Raw genomic sequence first — 7,012 nt, forward strand, 5'->3', positions numbered from 1 at the left:
ACAACTATATTGAATAGTGATGGTGAGAGTGGGCATCCTTGTCTGGTTCCAGAACTCAGTAGGAATGCTTCCAACTTTTCTCATTCAACATGGGTTTGTCATAAATTTCTTTGATAGTGTTGAGGAATGTTCCTTCTCTACCCAATTTGAATAAAGTTTTCATCATGAAAGGGTTCTGCGTTTTGCCAAATGCTTTCTCTGCATCTGTTAAGATAATCATATGATTTTTGTTCTTCAGTTTGTTATACATCAATGTGATGTATCACATTGATTGATTTTGAATGTTGAACCATCCCTGTATAACAGAAATAAATCCCACTTGGTCTGTGTGAATGATCTTTCTGATTTGTTTTTTTGATTCAGTTGGCTAGTATTTTGTTTGAGGATTTTTGCAACTATGTTGATCAGGGAAATTATTCTCTAGTTCACTTTCTCTGTTGTATCTTTTTTAGGTTTATGAATTAAAGTGACGCCAGCTTCATTGAAGGAGTTTGGGAGGATTCCCTCCCTTTCAATTTTTTTTCAGTAGCTTGAGAAGAATCAGAGTTAATTCTTTAAATGTCTGGTAGATTTCAGCAGTGAAGCCATCTGGTCCTGGGTTTTTCTTTGTTGGGAGGGTTTATTATTGATTTGATTTTTGTCTTGGTTATTGATCTGTTTAGGTTTTCTATGTCTTCATGGATAATTATAGGTAGGTCATTTGTGTTCATGAATCCATGCATTAAAGGTCTGTTAGAAGATAGGAGAAACCTTCATGTTTTGAAGATCTGAACAGCTTTGTTCAGTAGAGTCCATCTATATCTGTTTTCAATTACTACATGAGGAAGAAATAAACTATGTTGGTTATGCCATGGTAGCTCTTGCTTCATGCCACCTATGCAAGTCTAAAATAAATAATGTAGCAATAAAAATTATATATTATATTGCAGGTCTAATCACTAGGCTTAATTATATTAATTTTGTAGTAAAGATACCTTAATTGTTTTGTTACCTAATAATCAAACAAATTAATAATTATAAACATGTCTATTTGGCAATACATAAGAATAGATCTTTAGCTTTCTAGTTTCTAGCAACACCTGCGTACATTATAACCTGCTTAAGTTGAAATGAATTCTTGGTGCAGTGGGTTAATCTTCTGCCTGTGGCACTGGCATCCCATATTGGTGCTGGTTCTGGTCCTGGCTGCTCCTCTTCCGATCCAGCTTCTGCTGTGGCCTGGGAAAGCAGTGGAGCATGGCCTAAGTGCTTTGGCCCCTGCACCTGTGTGGGAGACTGGGAGGAGGCTCCTGGCTTTGGATCGGGGCAGCTCCCGCTGTTGCAGCCATTTGGGGAGTGAACCAGCAGAGGAGGACCTTTCTTTCTGTCTCTTCCTCTCACTGTCTGTAACTCTACCTCTCAAATAAATAAATACAATCTTTAAAAAAAATAAATTCTCTATGTCTTTCTGCAGAGAGTTCCTTGGGAAGAAAACCATGAGTGAAATATCTCAAATCTCTTAGAACCTGCCTTATCCCCAAACATAAACAAAGATGGAGTTGCTGTTTTTCATTCCTCATAGTGGATATTAGGAATTCATTCTGCTAGTGGAATAGCCTAGTTTTTTGAACTTCAATCTACCTAGAGGACAACAGCCTTCAGGAAAGTAGAATTATGGTAAACAAGCTTTCTGTCTCTGGAAATACCTAAGGTAGGTGGGATGACATATCAGCTGCAGTTAGAGCACAAGTACTCAGCATTTTAACCTATAATGTATATGTACTTTAACCTATAATGAATAATGTATTTCCATGGGCTCACTTAGCAGTGCCATTACCAGCTTCCCAGTCATAACCTCATTTATTCCTTCCTCTCCTAGGAAAGCACATCATAATGCAAAATGAGTGAGAATAACCTTATCATATTAGCAATATTGCATGTGTTTAGTTTAACATAAAACTACAATATTTAAATTTTAATACTTTCAGTTATTAGCTGTGTTATTTTTAATATTTCCCAATAGTTGAAGTAATCATCACATATCAAATTTTGTAATAAGATTTATAGATCACATAAATTTTAGGGTTTAATAAAGGGGATTTAAGGGCTTTCCAATTATTTATTTTCAGTTTTAGCACAACTAATGTTGATGTCTTTGGGTTTTAAAATTCTTTAGAAATGAAACATAATTATAATATCTGTCAATATTTATTATATAAACAAATTTATACTGTTTGCACATAGAATGGTCTTTGGTTTTAATAATAGAATAATTGTTTCTTTTGTACAGAGATGAGTGGAATGTCAGATATAAAGTTTTAGAAAGCAATACTAGTAAGGGAACCTATAAGGACTGTGTTCATTGAATCTTCAGATCTTGATGGTCTATAATTTTATTTTTTTAAATAGAAAAAATCACTATTTTTCTTAAGAGTATAGACAAGGGCTATAAACAAGTCAGATCTCAAAATATCAATTTTGCTCATATACATTACACTGTTTTGTACTCTGTATATTAGTTACCACAAATCATGGAATACATGATATTTTATCTTTGGGACTGGCTGATTTCACTAAATATAATGGTCTCCAGTTGTATACATTTTGTTTCAAGAGTCAGAATTTCATTTTTTATGGCTGAGTAGTATTCTATTGTATATACATATATGTGTGTGTGTGTGTGTGTGTATATATATATATATATATACCACAATTTCTTCATCTAGTCATCATAAATCAGTTATCTGTGTTACTTTACAATGTCATTCATTTTAAAAATGGCATTATATTCATATTTTTGACTCTAAATAGAATTTTTATCTGTATTCTCTAAATAAAATCCATGGTATATACTTACATGGGTGGGACTAATATAGATTAGACTCTTATTTTGTACTCCCTTTACTTCCACATAGAACTATATATATCATGTTTTCTAAAACCTCTCATAATATTCACAACTTTGTTAAAGCCTGTGTTTCTGCCTTACCTTCTTAGATCCATAGGATTTGTAACTGTTGGTCCAACTCACTTTCCAAGCCCAGTTTTGTACAGGTGGTGACCATGTTGGTCTAGCTTACACCTCTATTTCTGGCATTTAGTACAATGGCTGCCAAATAGCTAATTCTCAGTAAACATTTGATTGGAATAAATTGATCATAATTATGCCCTCAACAAATACGTCTTGAATGATTAAAACTCATTTATCTGGCAGAGAGCTCATTATTTAATAAAAGAAACATGACACTCAGATTCAAAACAGTAATTTCTGCTATGTTGCAATTGAAAGTTAACTGTATTCTTTCCTTGAACTTTAAAGCTCCAAATCCTCAAGCCCTCATGTTTGTTTCCTATTCCTCCCATAAGTGGGTGCTAGTTGGAAAAAACAAGTTTGGAATTTGCATCTGTGGCTGATAAATTGGATATTTAGAATCACTGAATTTAGTTAAACTAATCACTATTGTTTTCTGCATCTCAATTTACCTTTTCTAAAATTAGGGAATTGTGTAGCATCTGTTTGTCATTTGTGGAAGGGAAATTGTTGGTCATTTGAGTGTTTGCTGCTCATCCTCTGTGGGGTTCCATCTGGCAGGGGAAGATGCTAACACAGAATTCGTATGCGTTTTAGCCTTCATTTTCAACACAATGCATTTAAAATTTGTAGTCACAACTCAGAGATGCAGACACAAAACTTCCTTTATTTCTCTGTCATTGAACTCTTCTTATCTCATCTTGTGTGGTTCCTGTGAGTCATCTGTCCCATTGAAGGTAACAGTTCTTCAGATCCCTTTGTCCTGTCCATACCTCAAACTCTTGAGTAAATATTCAAGATTTCAGGTTTTTTCCCTTTTCCATTTCTTTCTCTCCTTCTTGCTGAGTCTGAGTGCAGGATTTCCCTTATTCAACACATCACATCATTTTCACTTAAGTTCACAGATTAGGGGAGGTGCCTTTGTTCCATTTGCTGACCTTGCACATTTGTTGCCCTTAGCTGCAGGGGTTTCCTCTTGGATATCCTGGTGGTATTGGTGCTGCCACCTGGAATTTGTTCTCTCAGCCCTTTTAGTACATAGTTTCTCTTTCCTACTGCCTTTCCCTAGAGTTCTGTTGAGATTGTTTTCTTAAGATTTATTTATTTGAGCAGCAGAATGAGTGAGAGAGATCCATCTTCTATTTGCTGGTTTGATCCTCAAATGGTCACACCAGGCAAGTCTGGGCCACTATAGCTAGGAGAGACAGGAACTTCATCTGTGTGTCCCATATGTGTGACAGGAGCCAGATACTTGCACCATCTTCCACTTCTTTCCTGGCACATTGGCAGAGAGCTGGAACAGAAGCAGAGCAGCTTAACACCCTTGGCTGAGCTCATGCTTTGACTCCTTTGTAACCCCTGCTATGGTTTGAATCTGTCCCCTCCAAAATGCAGACACTGCCATTGTGATAGTATTAGGAGGAGAGGCTTTTGAGAGGTGGTTAGGTTTGAGGGCTCCTCTGCAGGTACATAGGATTAAGGCTCTTATAAAGGAGTCTTCCTGCAGCACTTGACTAATTTGCCTTTCTGACTTCTGCCATGTGAGCACACAGAATTCTTCTCTGGATTCTGCAGCTCTAACACAATTCCCAATCTGCTAGGATTTTCGTCTTGGATTTCCCAGCCTCCACAACAATTAGGAATTAAAAGTTATTTGATTTCACGTATTTTCTTAACGTAGCACAAATGGACTTAGGCAGCCTGCAACTGGGGAAGCTCAGTCACCTGTGGTCACAGTTGTAAATAGCTCATAAATTCCTGAGATTAACCTCTGAGACACTGTGTGGAGGGGAAGAGAAACTCTAGGTATGTTTGTAGCATCCCAGGCTATCACCCTGCCTGCATCTCCCTGATATGGTTGCAACTCTACTGTAGCCATTGTGTTACTTTGAGCCTTATGGGAAGACTGTCTCACAATAAAAAATAAGTTACAAAATGAATAGGCAGTGGTGAAGTAGAGACAATGAGTACAGACAAGTGTATAAAATTGGCTCTAAGGCAAAGTAGAAAAATAAGGCATTGAGTGACGGGAGATTTGGGCAATATAGTTTAGCTTGCTAGTAGGATGGAAAGAGTAAACTTGCTGTCCCTGGCATCCTTCCTTTACCTTTCTTGTTTTGTTATCAGAGAATCTCTTCTGGGGCTATGTAGGCTTGTGTTTCATTTATTTATTGTAATGCTATAATATGCCAGGCCCAGATGTCCCAGATTTTAATTTGTTTTTCACATTTCAGTTGCTTTAATATGAGCTTTAAAAATAATGCAAAATTAATCATATAGCAAAGGACTTTTCCCTCCATATAAAGGGTCTTCAGAAAGTTCATGGAAAATGTGACTCGTGAAAAACTGCATGGATTGCAAATTTTTATACAAAAATTGAATTTATATTTTAATTTAGTTTATCATGAAGTTTTGAAGTACCCTCATGTGTTGATTTCACTTTAATCTCGAATGAGAATTTTAAAAAATCTCCCCCAACCCCCTATATCTATCATCAATAGCCATACAGTTGTCAACTTACTTGAAATAAACTGAAATATGATAATATATTGTGTGGAAAGCGATAGATCCAAATTATGACCAGGTAAAAGTAAATGAAGAAAGAGCTATCAATACTTGTGGGGCTTTCTGGTAAAGTTTGCAAGTAATCATGGTAGTATACATAGTAAAAATGATTTTTATTTATTTAGAAGACAGAGTGACAGACAGAAAGTGATCTTCCATCCATTGGATCATTTCCCCAAATGGCTGTGACAGTCTGGGCTGAGCCAGGAACTCCATCCAGGTCTCCAATGTGAGTGGTAGGGGCACAGTTACTTGGCCCATCTCCCGCTGCTTTCCCAGTTGCATTAGTAGGCAGCTGGATTGGAAGTACACCAGCTGAGACTTAATCTGGTGCACTAATGTGGGATCTGGCACTGGAAGCAGTGGCTTAACCCACTGTGCTATAACACTGGCCTAACACTTACTCTTGACCTAAAAAATTTCCTCCTAAATGCATTCAGTTTCTCATGAGGCAAATAGACCTATATGATCCTTGTGAGAGCTCAGTGAATGTGCATCTTCACTTGCAGTGTACTAATAGGGAAAGTGAAAACTTTTAATTAAGCAAATTAAAAAATAATTTATTTTGGTGATATAAAATTATTTTGGCAGCAACTATTTAAAATATGGATATTATATTTTAAAAAGAAAAGTATATCAATGAGAATATCAAAACATTTATTTTACATAACATCAGAAGTATTGAAATATTCTAACTAACTTTATTCACCATTTAGTTAATAATATAAAAATATGAGCAGCAGGAAGTCAAAGACATGGTCATAAAAATTCTATAAGTAGATCTTAACATTTGGATATAGAAAACAATGTAAACATAATTGGATTAAACACAAATAATATATTTTCTCCCAATCTGAAGCTACTTCAAGCACTTGTATTAAAACCTCATCATAGGGGTTGGTGCTATGGTGTAGCCAGTGAAACCATGGCCTGCAGTTCCATCTCATATAGGTGCCAGTTTCAGTTGGCTGCTCCACTTCTGATGCAGCTCTTTGCCTGGGAAAGCAGTGGAGGATGGTCCAAGTGCTTGGGCCCCTGCACCCATGTAGGAGACCTAGAAGTTTCTGGCTCCTGGTTTCAGCTTGGCCGTGTCCCAGTCATTGTGGCAATTTGGGGAGGGAACCAGGGAGTGGAAGATCTCTCTCTTTCTCTATATCTCCTTTTCTCTTTCTCTGTAACTCTGTTTTGAAGTAAATAAATAAGTCTTAAAAAAAAAAAAAAAACCCATGTAAGGTGTATCTAGGCCTTAACCTGTTTTTCCTTCTCATTAACTAAAGTGGAAGCTTTATTTTTCTAATATCGCAGGCATTGTCACTAAAAATGTGAAAGTAGAAAAGAGGACTCTTGTTATTATGAATGTATAATAGAATGAAATCTATTGAGCACAAGGAAGGAGATACAATCTGAAGAACAGAGAGGCTTATAATTCATTTCTTT

The sequence above is a fragment of the Lepus europaeus genome, chromosome 3, assembly GCF_033115175.1.
Source record: "Lepus europaeus isolate LE1 chromosome 3, mLepTim1.pri, whole genome shotgun sequence".
Classification (NCBI taxonomy): Eukaryota; Metazoa; Chordata; class Mammalia; order Lagomorpha; family Leporidae; genus Lepus; species Lepus europaeus.